This window comes from Adiantum capillus-veneris, chromosome 3 (genome assembly GCF_014529385.1).
Source record: "Adiantum capillus-veneris isolate H3 chromosome 3, ASM1452938v2, whole genome shotgun sequence".
Classification (NCBI taxonomy): Eukaryota; Viridiplantae; Streptophyta; class Polypodiopsida; order Polypodiales; family Pteridaceae; genus Adiantum; species Adiantum capillus-veneris.
Genome location: NC_140933.1, coordinates 83,098,355 through 83,120,274, shown reverse-complemented (window position 1 = coordinate 83,120,274; position 21,920 = coordinate 83,098,355). Strand labels below are relative to the sequence as shown.

The window sequence follows — 21,920 nt, the reverse complement described above, 5'->3', positions numbered from 1 at the left end:
GGTAGAGAAGAAGAAGAAAAGTATTTTAACATCCTAGGAAACTATCCCAAGAGACCTTAAAGATCTATCCGACGAGGAGAGTTGAACTGAAGACCTGCTATTCAAGAGGGAAATGGCACAACCGATCTTCCACACTTGGCTTATTCTATGTGCTGAGGCTAGAGGAGCATGGGTCAGAGCTTCAAGGAGCCCGCAGCCTACTTCATGTTAAATAGAGCCTTCTCATCTTTCAAGTAGGGCAGCACATGTTTGGGTCGATAATCATTAACCAAAAAACTCATGAGGATGTGATAGAGCTTGCTCATCTTTCAAGTAGGGCTCGGGTCGATTCCTTAGGATGTGGAGGGCACGACAGTGCACTTTTATTAACCCCACAGGCGAAGGCGCAGATGAAAGCAGGTATATATTGCTTCAGGACCCTCGTGGATTCTTTATCTTTGCGCTTGGGGCAATGACGCAGTTAGTGAGGGTTTCCCGAGACGCGTCAATTGCTGGTTGAAAACTATTTCCAAACCCCGTCCGCGGCTCTCTCCCAAGGGGGCTTCGGACAATTTTTGGAAGGCCTGTTCCGCACAGGCCTCTCACAATCATGAATTAGCGGGATACATCACGGGCAACCTCTGCTGCCGTAACGGATTCTCAGTGCTACTTCATACTACACATGTGTAGGACTTTATTACAATTGTTAGAGTGCTTAAAACCTATTTTACGCAATTTTTGAAAGTACTTACAAGTATTTCAGAATCACTTTTTAGCAGTCCACCGAAGCACTTTCCAGTAGTCTATAGTTTCTAACTACTTCCAGGGACAAAAAGTGCTTTCCTACATACGCCTTGAGTTTCTCTTGTATCTTATGGTGGTGTCACAATAATTTGTTGTCCTCACTCTCTTGTCATAGTGACTCACATTGATCCTAGAACTTTCCACTTCTTCCGTTGGCGAATTGCACACATGCTGCCATGAGGCAACATGCATACCTACTACATGTGATGCAAAATGGAGCAAGCTCACCATCCCGGGGTATTCACTAAGGGTTATCATATGCTATCACGTGAATGTGCAATTGGGGGGTTTTGTAAGGCCAAAAAAAATGTAGATTCTATAGAGGGAAGTCATGTGCATAGGGATAAATAAGGTAGTTTGAACACACACACAAGTGACATCTCCCTAGTACTACTAGTGAATCCCGTGGGCTCACCATTTGCAAGCGCCCACACATTTTGCATTGCAATTACTTGTTGCGATTGTATTGGGGCTAGAGGTCAACTACCATGACAAACTACTCATGGTGGTCATGGATATGTGGGACTTTATGCTCTCGAGATTGCATAAAGAAATCTCAAGCATAGAGGTATACATGGTGCAATCTAAGCCTTGGTGCATTTTCATCTAGATCTTCCATGGCACATATGCTCTCTAGATTGGCATAGAGGTACATGTGGTGTGATCAAAAGCTTGGTGCATTGTCATGTGAATTTTCCTTGGTGTGTGCGCTCTGTCTAGACCACAATTAGCTTAAAACATGATTAAAATAAATTTATAGACGTAGTGCAATTGAAATGACCAAGGGAGTTGGAATTATAGTTGATTATGGAGTACAGTAGTGAGGGCTCTTCCCAATGAAATTTGAACCACAAAAACTTGCATTTCTGCCATGTAACTAAATGAAGGGAGGAATTGAGAATTGTTGACCCACATATCTAGGGACTTATTTTGACTATTTAAACAATTCAAAAAATGTAAGATAATTTACCTGCTTGGGAGGTATCCCTAATGCTCCACTTTGTATGTATTAACGAGAATCTTATTTGAGATTCCATTTTTTTTTCTCTTGCCATGTTTGTCGCGCCCACCATTGCCTCTACTGCTGTCACACAACAAGCTCTCCTGTGCACTCTGCGCTCTTCAGCATGCCCTGCTAAATTGACAAAGTGCAAGCATCTGTCTTGTGATGCCTACTTGGAAACACACCCCCCCCCCACCCCCACGATGTCTAGTGCATTAGATACCGATTCTCTCGATGCTGATGTCATCATCAACCACACAACACATATCCTTCTTCTCTAGACTTGCTAGCGAATATGTTAGGTGTGACACACAAACCGTATCTTTTTCCATCTGCAAGTCTGCACGCGAGAGCGAGAGAGAGAGAGAGAGAGAGAGAGAGAGAGAGAGAGAGAGAGAGAGAGAGAGAGAGAGAGAGAGAGAGAGAGAGAGAGAGAGAGAGAGAGAGAGAGAGAGAGAGAGAGAGAGAGAGAGAGAGAGAGAGAGAGAGAGATGCAGACCATGACCCAATATCTTCTCATAGGAGGATATCTTCTCATTCCTTTGAAGTTCATCCTTGCGTCTGTGCCTTGAAATTCAGTTCTCTCACCCTCTAAAAGGGGATGGAAGGGTCGGACTCACACAGGCTAAATAACCTTTGCTCTGCAATGATTCCCATAGCCAACCCACCATCCACAAACACCATATTAATGCATTTGGGAATCTCCCAATTCCCACTTTCAAAGGTAGCTTAAGATTTGACCACGTGGCCAAATTTTAGCTTAAGTTTTGAGAGCATCGCTTGGAAGACCTTCCTTGTGGAAGTCTTTGTTCTTAATAAACAATTTCAGATTTGTCCATATAGACAAATCTTCAGTACATTGGTGATTCCTAAATTGGCTCTAAAGTCTCAAACTCTATAATATGGTGTTCACATCACTTTGCTGCAAAAGGCTACCCATATGATAACGAAAAGCTCCCATGGTTGGCAGCTCCATTGCATGCTTGCCTCTCATCCTTTACTCTTGCCTGACCCCTCTCATAGCACCTAGCTCCCTTGTGCACATCCTTTACCCTCGCCCAGCATGTGGCGTGTAATGGAAATGGCCTATGAACTTAGAGAATAGCGGAATTAAGAGAATTAGAGTGAGCAACTATGAGAGCATAGATGGTGAACTTAATTGGTAGTAGCAACTTAATCATAACACTTAATTGACTCGGCATGAGCAATACCTTTGCGAGAGAGAGAGAGAGAGAGAGAGAGAGAGAGAGAGAGAGAGAGAGAGAGAGAGAGGGAGAGAGAGAGAGAGATTTTAGAGAATATGATAACAGTTGAGAACCGGATTTATGTGGAGCCGGTCCCCCTCCAAAAGGCATTTGTATTATAGATTCTCTCATTAAGAGAGACTTGATACAATACAATCTTTGTGTTCCTTGAGACCTCTTTGGCAATATGGAGATAGAAGCTTCATACACCAAGCTTTTGCATAATATCAACAATCAATCTTAGCTTGAAAACAATCAAGAACTCGTGAACATCATTAGTCTTTGTGTTCCCTAAATCATTTGAGTGTACATGAGGATGTATACTTTTATGCATCAACTTGTGCCTAAAGCAACAATTAATCTTCCTTGCACTACAATTAATCTACTTGCATTAAGTAACTAATCTACTTGCAATACACCATTAGCCTTCTTGCAATAAGCATAGCATGCACTTTGTGGAAAGCATTAACTATCCCAAGCTTCAGTCCCAAGACCTCAAACACCTTCGAAGGTGGAGAGAGCTAGCAGGGAATGAGGGTAGGGAAGAGGAAGAAGAAGTATTCCATAGGAGAAAGAAATAATTCCTCACTTATCATTACTCTTCTTGCTTAGCATACATAATAGCATAGTAATGAAGATGGAGAAGATGGAAAGCTTAAGCATTGAAGCATAGCTCTTGGTTGGATTTGCATTCCATAGCCAAGAGTGTTGGTGTAGGCTCTCAACTTCTCAAGGAGCTTGGAGAAGGAGATGGAGCTCTTGCACCTTTCCTAGCACACAATGAGAGTGTTTGTGAGTGTGTGTGGGTGAGTATACCCCCTAAGCAACCCCCTAGCTTGCTTGGGTCGACCCCCCATTGTAGCTCATGCTTGAAGCTCATTAGACCCCTCCAGGCCTAGCCAATCATAAGCAGGAGGCATTACAAGAAGCAAGGGTAGCCTTGAGACAAGTGTCCCCCTTTCCCCTTTGAGAGAGAGGACTTGGTAACTACAAAATCAATTAATTAAATCCCGTAAATTATTATTGGACCCCTTGGGTGGCCAACCAATAGGCTTTAGGCACACCATGAGGGCAACATGAGGAGGAACTTGACAAGTGTCCCTTTTGCTTTCTTTGCACCATGCATGCCTTGTGTGAGTGTGTGGGTGTTCTCTCTCATCCCCCCTCATGTAGGGCTCGCCCCCTCCTTGTAGGGATTGAATCTTTGACTTTTTGACACCTCAACCCCTCATGCATAGGCCCAGTTCCCACCACAAGCTTGTCCCTTAAGCACTTTAAGCTTGGGCTGGGTTCTCACCTCAAGTGCAACCCTAACATCTCAAGCATGTCAAGCACCTCAAGCATCTCAATCATTAAGAACCTCAGGAATCTCAAGCACCTCAATCATCAAGCACCTCAAGCACCTTAGTCCTCAAGCATGACAAGCACCTCGAGCTGGATCGGGTTCCCGCGCCTCAAGCTTAGCCCTAGCTTACCTAAGGTCAAAGGACTTTTACACACATTATTGGAGGTCTTCAATGAAGCTAACCCTAAGGTCCTATGCTCCATTGGTTAGCCTTGCTCTTTGATAGACCATCTCTCATTTGGGCTCCTTTACCATTGGCCCCGTGTTGAGATAGATCTATAAGCACATGTCTATATCTTAACCCTTGTTTCAGTTTATTCTCCCACATTAAGTGATCAGTTTAATATGAGAAATCATTTGGGTTGGTTAGATATTAGTTTTTATGACATTACCTCTCTCTTGAAATCATAGTCATCCTCGACTATGAGGTAGAGATGGTAAAGTCTCACCCGTTAGTCCATTGGTCTTAGCGGGTAGAGGATCCATTTTTACCCTACGATATCATTCCAGAGTGGGTGACTAATCCACTTGGTGCTTGAGAGACATTGTCTGCCACAAGTATGTCTGCTCTTTTTAGTCCATATCATACTTCCAAAGTAGAGTGACAAGTTCTACTTGGTGTTTGGCACGAAACATAAAAAGAGAGTCTTATAAGACAAAAGCATGGATCATTTAAAATGAATTTCTTTTACATTTGCTTACTCTTTTGTGTCATTGTAAGCATCATTAACAAGGTTCATATTATCCTTAAGCTATGTTCTTTGCATGCATTTAGCATCTTTGAAAGGATAATTCTTAACTTAAATAAGATACTGTCAGTAATCTTACCATTTCTTAATACCTTGTGTTCCTGTCAAAGGATGAACTTGGGTTGGGTTGGAGCTCGTTTTCTTCATCCTCGATCTCTAATGGGTCTACATTTATAGCCTCTATTGGTGGCTCTCCTTAATAAGGCTCGAATAGGCTCTCATGAAAAATGATATATATGAGCCAATAGTTGGGAAACTTTAATTGTTTAGTAAGACCCAAAGAAAGATTTCTTTTTCTTTAAAGGATAAGGCTCTTTTTATGCCTAATGGCAGGAGCCTCTTTTGCCTAGCTAATAGATGGATATAGCCTGTTTAATCTTCTAAAAAGATTCTTTTTGATCTCGGCTATACTCCTTTTCAATGAAGATCTTCCCAGGTACCTTAAGCTACAAGGGACGTTTGGATCTTCCGTCTTTAGGTACTTTCCCCTTAGAAGCATGTTCATGTTATTAGAGACATACCTTTGTTAGGGTAAGTACTTCTCCCATTTTGAGCATTGATCTACCTCGAATCACAAGCTTTTAGTAGATCAAGGATCATTAGTTTTGTGATTTTCCTTTTGGCCATCCGTTGGAATAGTAGGCCAACATAAGAGGGTTACTCTAGTTCTGATAGAGACTCTATCAGAAATTAGTGGTCATGGTAGGATTTCTATCCGACACAATTAGATGTTGGCAAGCCATGGTCCTTCTATCATACTTCATCTTTTGGTATACCATACATTTTGAAACATACTCTTGTATGTTCTTGTTTCTTGGTAAGCCAATACAAGTATGCTTTTATTCCTAAAAGAATAAATTCGAATTCCTCTTTGCCCCGCATATGGGAGGAGCATGGGAAGTGAGGAAGATATAGCCTATTGAGGTATGGAAGATAACCATCCTCTAACGTGAGTGGTTCTTTTTCTTCCATTTGTAAAGGCTATTATTATATCCCTAAAGCCTGGGTTAGAAGCATATTTAACTATCATAAAACATAGTTCATTTTAAGTTGCTATTGATATCCTATCTACCCTTGGCCATCGGGAAAGTGCATCGGCTACATGTTTGTGCTTGCCAGCAATGTGAGCAATGTAAAATTTAAATTGCAAAAAGAAATTTGCCCACCTCATTTGATTGTCGAAGAGCTTGGTTTGTATCATGGATGGAGTCCGCAAGAAGTACTTCCATGTGTCAACGGCATGTAAAACAGCTCGTAGTTCCTTTTGTATAGGTCCAGCATTCGCTCATTGGATTTGAGTCTTTGAATCTTGTATTCTATGGTATTCCCTTCTTGAAGAAAATTTTTTCTTGAAGGCATGCATCTAGGCATTACATTGGACCTCAAATAGCTTTGAGAGATCCTGTAATGTAAGCATAAGTTGAGAGATAAATTTCTCTTTGAACTTTTCAAAAGTATTTTTCTCTCTTTGTAGTCCATGTACACTTAACGTTCTTTTTTGTTAAGTCATGTATTGGACGTGCTATAAGCATGAATTTTTCCTATGAAGCATCTCTAGTATGCACTCATACCTTTAGATCTTCGCAACTCATGTAGACTCCTTGGATTAGGCCATCTTTTTATTACCTCTACCTTTTGTGGTTCCATACAAATACCACCTTTAGAGATAATGTGACCTAATTATTGCATCTCTTTTAAAAAATCCACTTTTCTTTTGGTAAGAGGAAAGCCTAATCTCTCTCAAAACTTACCAATTCATGCTATTGCCTTTTGAACTCCTCTTGTGGAGCTTATAAATCTCAATAAGGAGGCTTATTAGGCAGTGAGCTTCATGGTAAAAGCTCCATTGCATGGTCATTGTCCCCTCATTGTGGAGATAGCTCACGGGGGTATCATCAATAAAAACATTTTGGAATCCATTTAGGAATGTAGAAAATTCTAATTCCTCTTGATTCCCGTCTTTTTTTTTATTGTTATTGGTTGAAACATTGAATTCATTTACAGACTTTTCAACAAAAATCATGTATATGAATATATAGATTTTCATTAACTTACGAAAAGCATGCATATTTACATGGTATAGGATGCTACCCGACTCATAAACATGTATGTACATATATACTAGCTTAGGAAAAACAAAAGCCTTTTGCTATGAGCATCCTCTTTTGGAGTTTCCAGCATAGAAACTCAAGGCGGATTGTTGCGTGCATTTATTGGGGACAAGCACGATAGACATGCCCTTGCTGTCCACACTTGTAGCATTTGTTATCCTTACGATAACACTCTAGCTCTATTGGAGAGATTCTATTCTTAGCTTTGTAGACTCCTTTCTCCTTAGCGTTGTTATCGGTGTTGCTAGAGTTGCCTTTGGAGGAAGATTGAGCATTATTCCTTCCTCTAGGCTCATTTTGATCCTTCACTTCCATGGGCTTAGAGTTTCTCTTAACCCTTTGCTGGAAATTGATTTGAGAGGCGACCATAGTATGGTGTATGACCGCCGATATGGCATTAGGCCTTTGTGAGTTAATATACTCGGCCATCTCGTCAAAAAGACCCGCAAAAAATTGTTGCTTTTGCTCCTCAAAGCCTATCTTTTTGTAGACACTGGCTTTGAGAAGTAAATCCCAAAACTCATCTACATACTTTTGGATTGACTCGTAGGGAGAGAGTTTCAAGCTTTGCCATTGTGTGAGGACATTGTCTTTAGTGTTGCTTGCCAGAAATTGATTCATGATGGAGGCTCTTAAAGCCTTCCATGTCCTTGGAGCTTTCCTTTGGGCTCGTAGGCTTACCCACCATTGACGAGCAGAGCTCTGAAAATGCATACATACCTGACGCAGTTTAGAGGACTCCATGAAGTCCTCATCACCAAAGGCCACATCAAACTGTTGGATGAAGGCCAAGATCTTGTCCGTAGCACCAAAGGTGCCATCATAGGTAAGAAAAGTGGTGTCCTTTCCTCCCTCCTTGAACTTCTTCAGCTTCTTGGACCTTCTCCATACCGGATAGGACTTGTGATGGCCTTTCCTTTTGGGCTCTTTGAGAGAAGAGCCACTACCTTCATTGGAATATGAGGAAGGTGATGAAGATGGAGAAGAGGGTGACCTCTTTCTCTCCTTTTCCTTCTTTAGGTACCTCTCTTCCTTTTTGCGATAACGAGGAGGAGGACTTTCCGGAAATCTTTCTCTCTTGGGGGGAGTTGGAGATCGTTGAGGCTGCCGTCTTCTTGGAGTCACATCTTCAAAAGTATTGGGAGACTCACTTCTTTCTCCTTCTCTTGGGGAAGGCTCTATAGTAGAGACTTCACCTTTCTTCTTGGATGGAGGTAAGTCCGCTAGTAATCGTTTAAGTGCTTCATATGGGTTCTCCTCTTCTCTCACCGTAGAGAGCCCTCTCTTGGAAATCTCTTGAAGAGACTTCTCAGGTGCTCTCTCTTTTGGGGGAGTTTGGAGAATCCCATAACTATGAAGTTGTTGGAAAACTTCACCTTGTAGAGCTGGGTTTCCCATAGCTTGTTGCAGCTTAGAAACAAGACACTTGATAAACATGGGAGCATCATCATTAGCACCTTCATGTGCAAAATCAAAGTTATCAATACTCGTTCTACTCTCTTGATTATTGTCAACCATATTAACAAAAGTTATGTATGTACTTAGTGTATGATTTGGCAATTCAAAACCTTAGTTGCCACTCCTCTTAGCCTTTGAAAATCAGCTCTTAAGTATCTACACCCATGGCTCAAAGTGGTTAATTATAGAGAGTAGAGGAGTAGGACTAACATAGCAGAGTTGCCAAGGGTTAGCTCCTTTCGGACTTCTTATGGCTCAATAATGGTAAAGCCGTAGGCAAGTCTAAAAAGACTCCATTATTAAGTCCAAAGCTCCCGAGGTGTGCACCCTATCCAACATAGTGGGCTCAAAAAAACTAATAATAAATCCCAGTTCCACTTACCCTAATATAATTAACAACATCAACCATTTATAGGATACTTAAGGACCTCTCTTCTTAAGCAAGAAAAGAAAAACCAAATGCTTTGATACCAATGTAATGGAAATGGCCTATGAACTTAGAGAATAGCGGAATTAAGAGAATTAGAGTGAGCAACTTTGAGGGCATAGATGGTGAACTTAATTGGTAGTAGCAACTTAATCATAACACTTAATTAACTAGGCATGAGCAATACCTTTGCGAGAGAGAGAGAGAGAGAGAGAGAGAGAGAGAGAGAGAGAGAGAGAGATTTTAGAGAATATGACAACAGTTCAGGACCGGATTTATGTGGAGCCGGTCCCCCCTCCAAAAGGCATTTGTATTATAGATTCTCTTATTAAGAGAGACTTGATACAATACAATCTTTGTGTTCCTTGAGACCTCTTTGGCAGTATGGAGATAGAAGCTTCATACACCAAGCTTTTGCATAATATCAGCAATCAATCTTAGCTTGAAAACAATCAAGAAATCGTGAACATCATTAGTCTTTGTGTTCCCTAAATCATTTGAGTCTACATGAGGATGTATACTTTTATGCATCAACTTGTGCCTAAAGCAACAATTAATCTTCCTTGCAATACAATTAATCTACTTGGATTAAGTAACTAATCTACTTGCAATAAACCATTAGCCTTCTTGCAATAAGCATAACATGCACTTTGTGGAAATCATTAACTATCCCAAGCCTCAGTCCCAAGACCTCAAACACCTTCGAAGGTGGAGAGAGCTAGCAGGGAATGAGGGTAGGGAACAGAAAGAAGAAGTATTCCATAGGAGAAAGAAATAATTCCTCACTTATCATCACTCTTCTTACTTAGCATACATAATAGCATAGTAATGAAGATGGAGAAGATGGAAATCTTAAGCATTGAAGCATAGCTCTTGGTTGGATTTGCATTCCATAGCCAAGAGTGTTGGTGTAGGCTCTCAACTTCTCAAGGAGCTTGGAGAAGGAGATGGAGCTCTTGCACCTTTCCTAGCACACAATGAGAGTGTTTGTGAGTGTGTGTGGGTGAGTATACCCCCTAAGCAACCCCCTAGCTTGCTTGGGTCGACCCCCCCTTGTAGCTCAAAGCTCATTGGACCCCTCCAGGCCTAGCCAATCATAAGCAGGAGGCATTACAAGCAGCAAGGGTAGCCTTGAGACAAGTGTCCCCCTTTCCCCTTTGAGAGAGAGGACTTGATAAATGCAAAATCAATTAATTAAATCCCTTAAATTATCATTGGACCCCTTGGGTGGCCAACCAATAGGCTTTAGGCACACGATGAGGGCAACATGAGGAGGAACTTGACAAGTGTCCATTTTGCTTTCTTTGTACCATGCATGCCTTGTGTGATTGTGTGGTTGTTCTCCCTCATCCCCCCTCATGTAGGGCCCGCCCCCTCCTTGTAGGGATTGAATCTTTGACTTTTTGACACCTCAACCCCTCATGCATAGGCCCAGTTCCCACCACAAGCTTGGCCCTTAAGCACTTTAAGCTTGGGTTGGGTTCTCACCTCAAGTGCAACCCTAACATCTCAAGCATGTCAAGCACCTCAAGCATCTCAATCAGTAAGCACCTCAAGCATCTCAAGCACCTCAATCATCAAGCACCTCAAGCACCTTAGTCATCAAGCAGGACAAGCACCTCGAGCTGGGCTGGGTTCCCGTGCCTCAAGCTCAGCCCTAGCTTACCTAAGGTCAAAGGACTTTTACACGCATTATTGGGGGTCTTCAATGAAGTTAACCCTAAGGTCTTATGCTCCATTGGTTAGCCTTGCTCTTTGATAGACCATCTCTCATTTGGGCTCCTTTACCATTGGCCCTGTGTTGAGATAGATCTATAAGCACATGTCTATATCTTAAACCTTGTTTCCGTTTATTCTCCCACATTAAGTGATCAGTTTAATATGAGAAAAACATTTGGGTTGTTTAGATATTAGTTTTTATGACATGGCGCCCCTTCCTTGTTTGTCCCTCGCCTTGCATGACGCCTTACATCAATGGAGATTCATTTTCCATTTCAATTTTATTAGCTTCATTTGTCAAAAAATTCATTAATTAAGAAGGATCCCCCCTCCCCCCCCGCTCTTGTTAGCTTTGTGCACATGAAGGTTCCATTCAGGGCAAAGAGAAACTTTGTCTGTGTAGAAAAACAGAGTGATAGCTTTGTAGCTCTTTTGCTCTCTCTCTCTCTCTCTCTCTCTCTCTCTCTCTCTCTCTCTCTCTCTCTCTCTCTCTCTCTCTCTCTCTCTCTCTCTCTCTCTCTCTCTCTCTCTCTCTCTCTCTCTCTCTCTCTCTCTCTCTCTCTCTCTCTCTCTCTCTCTCGTGCGTACGCCTGCTGTTGGGGTTATCCCAACTTGTGGGAAATCTCTCTAGCCTATCCCTCATTTCCATTGCTCTAACCCTAACCCTCATCGTGTTCAGCTTAAGGTTTCATGCCTAGCTCACTAATGACGCTTAGGGTAGAGCACCCCAATTCTAACAAGTAGTATCAAATCTTGCAATGCGATTAATATTTCCTAGTCATGCTAATCGATTCCCATCTACTAACCCCTTTCATGCTAGATCTTGTGAGTCACCTCTTGTTCACAAGTTTGAATCAATTGCTTTGCATTTCATTTAGATTAACGTTTATCTACTTGCTAATTACACTAGTTTTTGGGCACTTTCTTGGTGTGTTCCTCAAGACACTACCCTTGCTAGATTGATTGCAATGGATTATATGCTTAATTAGCAAGCATCCCTAGTCTAATCCCTCATAACAATTAGTATTATCAACTTTTTGCATCAGTAAAATTAACTTGTGTCATTAATATGCATGCATAGCCACAATATCTAGCTTTCATTTGAGCCCATCCAGATATATTTTGCACTAAGCATCACATTTAATACCTGAATCAATCTCAAGCTTTTGAGCTTGGTCTTTTGGACACTCTGCATTAGTTGGGAGGATTTGTGTTTGTGAGCATCACGTGCTCATAATTCTTTTTGGGTAAAAAGGGGCACCACTGTGTCCATTGGGTCTTCAAACTCCAGAGTCCACAAAGCTATACGGAGGAATCTCCATCTTTAAAGCAAAAGGGGACAAGGCCACAAAACTACCCACTTTGCTTGGCTTGGTTTTCTCGAATGCCCAAAAGGAGGGGGACCTAATTGCTGTAGTTTGTACTGTTATCACAAACCGGACTCTACTAATCGTACACTTGTCAACAATATTCAACTGGTGGTGGCACAAACCCCACACTAGTCAGCCCGTTTTTAGCATCCGTATCCTCTTCTTGGTATTTATTGTGCCAATCTCAGCCGCTTGCCCCTATCAGAGCGTCACTAGAATGACCCTGAAACTAACAACTCGTTTGTTGCTTTGTGTTGCACATCAACACACTAGAGCTGCATTGCAGGGCGTATTCACAGCAGATTGAAATATTTGTGACCATTAGCATCTCACTCATCATTGATTATCTATTGGCCCATGCTACATGCTTGTTCTACAAATACAAAAACCCCAGCCATGAAATCATTTTTCTTGGAAACAACCAATATACTCTGAAAACTCTTGTGTGTGTGATGATTTGGTGTAGCCTCGCTCCGAAGTGCACATATATGGTTCTCTTTTACCATGATAAAAACTCTAAATTCACGCTTCAATTCTTTGTCATGACCATTTCATGGAAGCTTTAGAATTTCATTAGAGAAACCCAAGTATTATTTGAAGAGGGGAAACCCTAATTGGTTGCCTCACAGCCTCTAACATGTAGTGGAAACAACAACGGACTACACTAGCACCTTGACTTGGAATTATAGTATTTCCTTTGTTAGATGTCGGAAAGAGCTCATTTTTAACTAATTTTTGGCTATTTTGGACCATTTTGTGGTAGTGACGCGGTAGTTTGAGCCATTGTTTGTGAGTTTTGGGCTAGGACCTTTTTGTGTCCATTTTTAGGCCCTTTTATCTTTAAAAATGCCATTTTTTAATCGTAAAAAGCCCACATGTACTGGGAAAAATCCCTAAATTTAAGAAAATCCCGTCAGGCTCAAATTTCATGTTGAACCTCAATTTCCCACTTGGCAATTACTTTGGATACATCTTTTATGTCCATGCATGAAACTTGCTATTTTTGGACAAGATCGCCCACATTGAACTTTCTAGGAAAAACAAGTATGCCACTTTAAGACACTTGACATTTGTACATTTCTAAGGCAAATGAGGCATGCTAATATGTGATAAAACATGCAGCAGTGCCACATCGAGGGCCTCAACTGGCCTCGACAAGGTCTATACACGACTTCAACATTATAGCACTTGGTCCCACATAACAAAATAATTAAGAGCGAGTTGGATACTTTAGTTTCACATTATTCATGTGTTAGGTTTAATGGCTATGTGGCCGACCGCCCATCACTAACTGCTACTACCCTGAGTGTATAGGTATACGCTTGTGTGAGCCACTAACACTAAGTACAATGTGTATTGTGCCTTAGTGCATAAGATAGAGAAGAAAGAAAAGGGTCACACAGTGTGTGACGACTCTCCCCCTCCAACCTTTGTGTGTGGCTATGGTGTTGCGTGTGTGTGCACTTTTAAGAGTGCAAACAGGGTTCCGACTTTGGCATCGGCAAATTCAGCATATTCTTCTTCTGCTTCTTCTATGCTCTCGGCTCCTCTCCTTCATCTGGTATCATAGCGGCTTCATTCCCGAAATCGCTTCCGTGCGTGTGCACTTTTAAGAGTGCAAACAAGGTTCCGACTTTGGCATCGGCAAATTCAGCATTCCGAGAGTGTTTCCAGATGGTTTCCTCAGGTTTTACCCCCCTTTCGGAGCCATTCGTGGCATCAGAAACTTAGTTTGAGCTACGGTTCATGAGCTGGATTTTTCAGCCCTCCTTTGGTAGTTTGTGCTGTAGAGCTTCCATAGCCGGTGACAAGTACCATTGTTTGCAGTATCTTCCATCTACGAGAGCCCACGGCTCATTCAGGAGTGTGTAGCCTCTTTCGGAGTGGCTTCATACACACACATAGAGTGGGAGTTTGACGGCATTGTCTTCTTCGAGTGCAGGTACAGATACAAGTACATAGAGCAGATTGCTTAGCTTCCTCTATGCTTCTCGGCCTCAATTTTGGCTTTGGTTACGGCATCGACATCGACTTACAGGCTACATGTTTCAGTGCTTGCAATATTCTGGTTCCAGTGGGAGCATTTTTTTATGCATACATGCACATGTTGGCACCTTTAACAGTGTTTGAGCTCTTTTGAGAGCAGTTTGACTTCCCGCAGGGATATTTCTATGCATGCACATGCTTTTGGCGCTTGTTTGAGCGTCGTGATAGACTTGTACGTCTTTGTGGATACTACCATTGTACGCTTTTGTGGAGCCATCTTTTGGCTACTACGGCAGTCCCGGCCATTTCTGCGACTTGGTCCGGATGATAGCCATTTCTGAGACTTGGCTATACGTTTTGCTGCATAACCTGAATTGTCAAGGGTCGATAGCATGAGGTTCTTGTTGAGCTGGGGTATTCTCAAATGTGGAGATACCTTCGGTGATATAGGTAGATGGAGCATCCCTTACGAGGCCTCGCCAAAGGACATGTATAGAGTATTATAGGTGCTTTTGACATCTAGTTGGCGGTCTATGGTTGGTTTGACAATTTATACGCCTCAATTGGTCTCTATATAGTGCACTTTAGAGAGAGGCATTGCCCTCTTTTATGCTTTGTGAGTGACATATTTGGTCATTTTGTCTCGTATTTTGGTTGACGTAGTCCCAAATACAAAGGAGACTCTGCCAAAATTTTCCCAGAATCTTTTGGTAGTTTTGTCAGCATGTCTACTAGAAAAGACCATGACACTTCTTTATGACATAAAGAAGTTTGATGGCACTAATTTTCTATTACCATATACATGTGGTAGTGATGGATGTGAACACACTAGGACCGCGAGGGCATTTTTTCCCTCTTTAGGAGGTTTTTTCCACCGAGCATTGTATATACGTCCATCACTCTAGGGCTATCTATCTTCCATTGCACACTAAGTAACACACTCTCTATTGTGTGCCTTGAGCTTCCTTCGTCTTCTCCAAACTGTGTGTGTTTCTCTGCAACCCTAATTCCAAAAATTGGTATCAAAGCAGGTCGCATCCTCCCGGGCTTAGTCGCCAGCTGCTCCACTACACACCTGCTCACTTTCTCCGATTTCAGTGAGCTTTGGCGAGCGTTCGCAGGTCGACAAATATTTCGGGAAAGCTTGTAGAGCTTGGTCTGCTTAGATTTTTGATTTGGGCTCATTTCGGCCTCTGTTTCCACTACAGGCAGTACTGCACATGCTATTTCTTCATTTTGTGCAGAGTTTCTGTCAGTGCCATTTTTTGCATCACAGGTGTAGTCTTCTGCGGTTTGTGCTATATAGCACGTGTTGTTCCCGCTCCGTTTCTCCTATTTTTGGGTAGTTTTCACATCAGGTGCAACATTTACCATGGCTGACAACAACAACACAGATGTGTTCAAGATGTTTGCTGCTGAGGACAGGTTGGATGGGGACAACTACCCTATGTGGGCTTATATGATGCAACATGTTCTTGTGTCAAAGGGCATCTAGAATATTGTGCAGGTCATTGATGTACGTCCTGGTTCTGAGGATGTAGGAGATATTGAGGATGTTGCAGGTCTTGCTGCAAGAATTGCTGCTCTTAGAGTTGTTTTGCCTACGGCGGAACAAGCTCATTGGGATGTTAAGGATGCGCAGGCTCATGCATTGATTGCATTGTTTGTGAAGCGCACCGTTGTTCCTCACATCCGTTCAACAAAATCTGCAAAACAGGCTTGGGATATTCTAGCAGGTCTTTATGCAAGCCGCAATGAGGCTAAAATTGCTTTGCTGCGTAAAGAGCTGGAGTCGAAGATTATGCATGAGGAAGATGATATGGACACTTTCCTTGCTAGTGTCAAGGATATCAATGAGCAACTTATTTCTGCAGGTGAAGTCATTTCAGACAGTTCCCTTGTGCAGACTCTTCTTGATGCCTTACCAGATTCCTAGCAGACTTTTACTAGTACTTGGAGACTGATGAACCAAGGAAATCCTGAAGTTGTCAAGTTTGATGCATTATGCACATTGCTATTGCAAGAGTCACTTTATAGAAAAAACAGGACTAGGCAGCGTGCAGTTGAGAAGGCTTTTATAGCTTCTCAAAGAAAGGGTGGTAACAGTAATGCAGCCACTTCTTATGGTTCTGCTGCGAGTGGCAAAAATTATGTTCCTAATGCTTCTGCTCGCAGCAATTCGTCTGCAAATTCTGGTGATAAGGGCAAAAAGAAGATGCGTTGCCATTATTGTAAAGCTAATGATCACTTGATCAAGTCGTGTCCTAAGTTGAAGGCCAAAGAGGCTAAGAAGAAAGAGGGTGGTTCCACTGCAAATGCTGGTTCCACTACTAATGCAGCAATTGTTCAGTCTTCTGTGAAAGGAGACTGTGTTGCTGATGTTGATGCAGAATGGGATTTTAGCGCAGAGTGCACTTACAATCCTGCTGTCCATGATGCATGCTTGTCAGTTGCTGCAGATTCACATGTGTGGTACTTCGACAGTGGTGCTACAAAGCACATTACCTCACATCGTGAGTTGTTTACCTCTCTCGAGTCTGTCCCTCATGGGAATTCAGTCACTTGTGCCAACAACGACTCTTATCCAATTCAGGGAGTTGGAAAGATTGTGCTCACTGATGCTAATGGCAGTTCTTTCACACTTGTTGATGCACTTTATGTACCTGGGATCAAGAAGAATCTCTTGTCTGTATCCGCACTTGCTAGACTTGGACTTGTAGTCAAATTTGTGGATGACAGATATACAGTTCATGATCTCAGTTTTGGTGATGAAATTGTTGCATCTGGCCTTTTGTGCCGTGGGCTGTATAAGCTCACTTTGTATGACAAGTTTGGAAAAAATTTTGCAAATGCTGTTGCGGATTCAAGGGCTATTTCAGATGAAAAACTTTGGCATGCACGTTTTGGTCATCTGAATTTTGCCAGTTTGCTGCGTTTGCAGAAATCTGATATGGTTGCTTCTTTGCCGCCTCTTGAAGCACCTGTCAAACATGTTTATGAAGGCTGTATTTTGGGTAAGATGCAACGTTCTATGTTTCCAGAGGATGGTTCAGTTCGGGCCACATGCAAGTTGTAGCTTGTGCATAGTGATGTTTGTGGGCCCATGCAAACTCCGTCCTTGGGCAATTACCTGTAGTTCGTGACTTTCATTGATGATTACTCCAAAGGATTCACCTTACATAGTATGTGACCTATCATGTGAGTTCAATAGAAAGCTATTTAAATCCCTTAAAACTTACAGAAATGAAGTTACGTAAGGATATGTTTTTAACAAATCTCAAAAAAATTTACAGAATTTAAAAGAAAAGGGTTCATTATATTCCCTAAACAATTCACAGAATAGGGGTTTTCAAAAAAGAGCCTGAACACACGTGATATAGTGGTCTTACATATAGTGAACCCCCTAGGACTCCAGGCAGATAGGGTATTTCCTCTTAAAGCGAACTCCGAAGTTTTTATGTGCTTCAAACAATTTCTGGCTATGGCTGGCTATGGCTGAAAATGTCTCAAAATGTACTATGGGCACCCTCCGTTCCGATCGAGGGGGGTAGTATATGTCTCATGAATTTAATGCACTTCTGGCTAGTCGTGGGATAAAACACCAATGTACAGTGCCTTATACACCTCAACAAAATGGTGTTGCTGAGAGGAAAAACAGGTCACTGACGGAAATGGCCCGATGTATGGTCAAAAGTCAAGCTTTGCCACATTCTTTTTGGCTTGAGGCCATCATGTGTGCCACTTATGTACTTAACCGGTGTCCTACGAAAGCTTTGCAGTGTATTACTCCATACGAAGCTTGGCATGATAGAAAGCCTTCTATTGAGCATATGCGTGTTTTTGGCTGTTTGGCATATGCTTTGGTGCCACAAGTGCAGCGCAGAAAATTGGATGATAAGGCTGTCAAATGTATTTGTTACAGATTGTATCATCCGCAAACAAAATGTATTTTGGTTTCTTAGGATGTAGTGTTTGTGGAAGATTCTGTTCAGCCCTTGCTGTCATGTACTAGAGACAGTAATGTAAGCTCACAGGACATTTATGACACTTTGTTGACTCTTTTCAGTGCTGGAAATACAAATGTAAGTTCCAATGAGGAAAATGTACAGCTTATGGGGGTTTCTGAAAATATTTTAGATGAGCCTATTACTGATGTAGATGTACATGATGTACTTGATGAGGAAAGGGCTGAAAATGAGCAGGCTAGAGGTATGCCAAAATGGCTGGTGCACACTTTGTGTGATAGTAAATTGGATGCACCTTTGTTGAGTCGTACTCGTCCAGGCTCTCGCCATGCATCTTATGCATGAGATTGCTATGCTTTGGCTGTGTCTAGTTTACATGATGTTGATGAGCCTCTGGCTTTTGATGAAGCACATAATTCAAAAAATTGGAGGGCTGCCATGCAATCAGAATATGATGCACTTATAGAAAATGACACATGGACTTTATGTGATTTGCCTCCTGGCAAAAAGGCCATTGGTACGAAGTGGGTTTACAAGTTGAAACGTAAGCCGGATGGTGAGATCGATGGCCATAAGGCTCGACTTGTTGCAAAGGGTTATGCAAAGCAAAAAGGCATAGATTATAAAGAGACTGTTGCTCCCACTTGTGTATGACTACTGTGCATTTTCTATGTGCATTGGCAGCTCATTTTGGTTGGGATGTACATCAATCAAACATTGTTACTGCTTTCTTGAATGGTGACATATTTGAGGAAGTTTATGTAACGCAGCCTCGCGGTTTTGTCATAAAAGGACAAGAGGACAAAGTGTGCAGATGTAAGAAGGCTTTGTATGGGTTGAAGCAATCTCCTTGTGCTTGGTATGAGAAATCTGACACTCATTTGGTGAAACGAGGCTTTCGTAATAGTCCAATAGAAAGCACATTGTATGTAAACCGTGAGGATGATGTACTTCTTATTGTGGTTCTTTATGTCGATGATTTGCTGATCACTGGACCAAATGAGAGACATATTGTTGAATTTAAGGCTCATTTGAATGCTACTTTCAAGATGAAAGATTTGGGGCTGTGAATCATTAATTGGGTATACAGTTTAAGCAGTGTGATGGTGGTATTGCCTTGTGTCAGAAAAGTTACATAGAGACATTGCTAAATAAGTTTGGACTTGAGGATTGCAAACCTATTGCCACTCCCATGGAAACAGGTTTGAAGTTGATTCTACATGATGCTCGCAATCCTACTGATGTTACTCTTTACCAAACTGTTGTTGGCTGCCTCATTTATGTTGCAACACGAGGCCAGATATTCAGTTTGCATTTTCACAGGTCAACAGATTTATGCATAGTTGAGGGTCTAAGCATTGGCAGGCTGTCAAAAGGATTTTCCGCTACCTTAGTGGCACTTTACATCTTGGCTTGTTTTATCCCAAGGGGGGATCATTGCCGCTAGACTTACATGCGTTTTCGGACTCAGATTGGGCTGGTTGTTTGGACACGCGAGTGTCCACAAGTGGTTTTTGTTCATGCTTGGTAGTTCATGTATATCATGGTTGAGCAAGAAGGAACCTACTGTGGCCACTTCGAGTTGTGAAGCTGACTACAGGGTAGTCGTCACTGCTACAGTTGAGTGTGTATGGCTCAGACGCCTTATGGCTGATTTGGGTGTTGGACAGGACACTGCCAACACTATCTACACTGACAGTCAGAGCGCATTGGCAGTTGCGAGGAACTCCGTTTTTCATGCTCACACAAAGCACATTGAGGTGCATTACCACTATGTCAGGGAGAGGCTCTCAGCAGGAGAGATCAGCTTGGCTTATGTGCCAACACAGGACAACCTTGCAGATCTTTTCACAAAGGAATTTTCTCGTGAGAAGCTTGAAGCTTTCCGCAAAGCTTTGGGCTTACTCCCCTTTGGGACTGATCATGTCCTGAGGGCATGGCACTTCCCTTTACTCATGTGCCAGCTCTCATTCACCGCATCACTCCGGGAGGGATTTGTTACCATATACATGTGGTAGTGATGTATGTGAACACACTAGGACCGCCGGGACATTTTTTCCCTCTTTAGGAGGTTTTTCCCCCCGAGCATTGTATTTATGCCTATCACTCTAGGGCTATCTATCTTTCCATTGCACACTAAGTAACACACTCTCTATTGTGTGCCTTGAGCTTCCTTCGTCTTCTCCAAGCTGTGTGCGTTTCTCTGCAACCCTAATTCCAACATTTTTAGCTTTGGAAGAACCAAATGCATGATGTGCCTGACCAAAAGAATCAAAAGTTGCCTATTGCCTATGCGGCTAGAACTGAAGATATGTACATGACTCAGTTTTAGTGGGAGGAGCTTGATGAGCTATGCATGTCTATGATTAGATTTCACCTTGGTGAGTCGGTGTACTTTCTAGTGTTAGAATGCGAGATTGCTCATGCTTTATGGCCCATGGTTTCAAAGTTGATTCACTTTATCCTCTTTATGTATCTGATAAAAACAATGTTCTTTCTGTAACCCAGATGCCAACCGTTGCTTTATGGCATAGCCGGTTAGGACATATGTCAAAGAAGGGTATGGAGACACTCTCTCGTTTGGGCTACTTACCCTCTTTGTCATTTTTTGATTTTTCCTTTTATGAGCATTGTCAATATGGAAAGCAAACATGGACACATCGTACATATTCTTTTGACAAAGAAAGAAAACCCTTAGAGCTTGTGCACAGTGATTTATGTGGGCCTATGCCTTCTAAATCCCATGGTGGTGCGTCCTATTATATTACATTCATTGTGTGACAATGCAACACACAGCATGTTTGGGTCTATGGCATGAAGTCAAAAGATGAGACCTTTTCTTGCTTCAACAAGTTCTTGTCTAGTGTTGAAACTCAGTCTGGACATAAGCTGCATTAGAAAAAAAATGGACTCTCCATGGGCCTTGTAAGAATCCCTAATTTAAAAGAAGCCTGCCAAGATTAAGGGGGACAAAGGCTTTGAATGGGGCTATTTTGGTAGGGTCTCCTCCACCTTTGACCCCTAAAAATGTAGGGGGAAAGGGGGGGCGGGGGTAACCATTTAAAAAGTAGGGAAGGGGGGGGGTAAACTATTTGAAAAGTAGGGGGGTAGGGGGTCTTCTCTCTCTAACTTTTTGGCCAACTTGTAAGTGGCCTCTTAACTCTCCCATGCCACCTAAGCAAATCCGTGGGTCAAAGGGGTCAAAAAAATGACTTTTTTCAAAAACTTTCAAAAAAACTCTATTCCCCCCTAAAAAGTACCCCCAACATATACACATAATAAAAAAAAGATTTTAAAGTTAAATTACTCAAAATTCAACATTTTTTGACTCCCTCCAAACTTTTAGGAAATTCCCCCCAAAATTGAAAACTTTCCCTCCTAATCTAAGCTCCTCTCCTACACCCATCCCCCTTGCACCTGCACCTGCACCTGCACCTGCACCTGCTGCTGCTGCTGCACCTACACACCCATCTCTCCATCCTTCAAGCTCTATCTCTCCATCCTACAAGCTCTATCTCTCCATCCTTCAAGCTCCATCTCTCCATCCTACAATGCCTCTTGACGACGTGACCAATGTCCCAGCAAGCTCTTCACATGGTAGGTCTCCAGGGCTTTTCCTACGCCTACCTCAAGAGTATGTTCCAACAAAGAAAACATGCTTGGGTACATTACCTTCAGCCAACGAACGCCGCGCTCAAGGGGAGAAGAATGTGGATCTCTGGACAGACGGATGCTTGTATCCAAAGGATCCTTCTCTCAA

General features: G+C 42.2%; 1 non-coding gene across 1 annotated transcript; it reads left to right on the top strand.

Annotated features, from left to right (window-relative positions):
• Window positions 1-433: 433 nt before the first annotated feature.
• On the top strand, window positions 434-578 carry LOC147461205 (U4 spliceosomal RNA). The gene has a single exon (XR_015187701.1). It is a non-coding gene; the product is annotated as a U4 spliceosomal RNA (small nuclear RNA).
• Window positions 579-21,920: the final 21,342 nt, after the last annotated feature.